We start from the raw sequence: 2280 nt of genomic DNA, 5'->3' as shown, positions 1-2280 counted from the left end.
TAGGCTAAGAATTTGGGTTGAAATCCAGGTTCAGCCTTGTGGTTTTGGTTCAATTTCTCTGTTTCTTATCTTACACAGTATTAAAATGGAGTGATAATAAAATTATATTACATTGTTGTAAAGTGTTCAACATTATATATGTACTCAATAATGTTATTTTATGTCATAATATATATAGTTTTATCATTTTTAAGCTGCAGAGTCCTAGATTGATACATATTTTCCTTAATTTCTTATTCATAGATTTTAATATTATTTTAAATTTTTGATAGCATAAAATAACAATAATAAACTCTTTGAAGACAATTGTTTGTATGTTACAGAAGTGTTTCCAGAAGAGAAATTATTAGAAATGGAATTAATGGTTCAATCAATGTACACATTTATAATCTTGTTATAAATTAGAATTTTGATAGATATCATATTATTGTTCCCACAAGTATTGCCTTGAAATATTATGAACTATTTACAAGAAATACCTACTTCCCTTTAGTAATCACAAAACTAGTTACTAGCAATATTTTTAATCTTTACCAGCTTGAAGCCGCTCCGCGGGAGAAAGATGAGGCTTTCTACTCCCGTAAAGATTTACACCCTCGGAAACCCTGCACAGGGTCGCTATGGGTCGGACCCGACTCGATGGCAATTAACAACAACAACAACAGCTTGATTAAATGGATTAAAATTCATTTAATCAATATATGAGTATTTTCTCATTAGTTATATCTTGCTCATTAGTTATATTAAGCATCTCTTCATGAATTTCATAATCATTTTCCTATCCTAAGAGTTACCCATTAAATCTTTTTCCCTTTTTTCTTTCAAGATTTTCATTTTTCAGTTCTTATTTATTCCTCAATACTTTTAAAGAAAATATATTGAGAATATTAACTATTTTTTATACCAAAAAACATGAGTTACTTTAGCAGTATTCTCAGTCACTGCTTTTCCCTAACACTTCATCATTATAGATGCATTTGAGGGAGGCACTGAATTTTTAAATATCAGTGTATGCTTTTAGATAATAACAATCATATGGGTAAACTGTGTTTTTGTTTCCTTTCTAGAACTCAAGCAATTCTTACTTGATCACTTTTGTAAAAAATTTTAAAATTCTGTCCTGATGGATTTTTAAAAATTTCTCCAATGGGTTATGGAAAATCAAAGAATTGGAAACTCTCTACAGGGTAGCTGGGAATCAGAACCTTGACAGCACTTAACAACAAACAGCAATTTACATAGCTAACATTTTCATTTAGGTTTACTTGCATTTCCTTATTTTCTCTATAAAAGGGAAAGTTTTATATCTTAATCACTTGGTTTTTCTCTTTATTAGAAATGTTCATATTGTAGTCAGGGTAATCTTTTAAACCACAAATGTGACTATGTTTAAGGTCCTTCAAATAGTTTCTTCTTGCGAGATCTTGGAGTGGGAAGATTCGGAGTCCTGGTGTGGTACTATGGGTTAATGCGCACCAGACTCCAAGGCTGTTTAACTGCAAGGGGCGGAAAGCCTCATCCCTCTCACATGGAGGGCTTAGTGGGTTCGAGCTTCTGACTGCAGGGTTCGCAGCCAGATTTTTAACCACTACACTACCAGGCCTTCCACCTTCAAGATGGCGTATCGGGTAGACATGTAGTGAGGAGCTCGGTCAACAACAACACGAAATACCGGGCCAAGGCGGCTCATGAGATGGTGATGGAACTCTGGAACAAATATAAAGGTATGTTTGGAGGATTGGAGGATTTATAGCTGGGAATTTGTAGGAGAATCCAGAAATCCATTATTTTCTGGATTAAGACACTCAGCTGTTCCAGGAGCCGCAATCTTGGGAGAGCATATCTTGATTGTATCAGGATTGATAGGATTAGGAGAGAACATCTTGATAATATCAGGATTGTATCAAGATTGACATAGAAATTTAAAGAGACAGTATAGACATAAAACCAAACGGCCACCACTCATCTGTCCGTCATGCTGTGGTGGTTTGAGTTGCTGTGATTCTGAGGGCTATGCCACCAGTATTTTAAATAACCAGCAGGGTCACCCACATGGACAGGTTTTAGATGAGCTTCAAAACAAAGACAGACTGGGAAAAAAGAGTGACAAACTATTTCTGAATTGCTAGTCACTGAAAACTCTATGAATAGCAGAGAAACACTGTCAGATACAGGACTGGAAGGTGGGAAGGCACTCAGAATGCGACTGGGGAAAAAAATTCCTCCTCAAAGTAGAGTTGACCATGATGACATGAATAGAGTTAACCTCGGGGGAGAACA

The sequence above is a fragment of the Chrysochloris asiatica genome, unplaced genomic scaffold, assembly GCF_000296735.1.
Source record: "Chrysochloris asiatica unplaced genomic scaffold, ChrAsi1.0 scaffold00082, whole genome shotgun sequence".
In the NCBI taxonomy this organism is placed as follows: domain Eukaryota; kingdom Metazoa; phylum Chordata; class Mammalia; order Afrosoricida; family Chrysochloridae; genus Chrysochloris; species Chrysochloris asiatica.
This window is presented reverse-complemented; position numbering follows the sequence as displayed.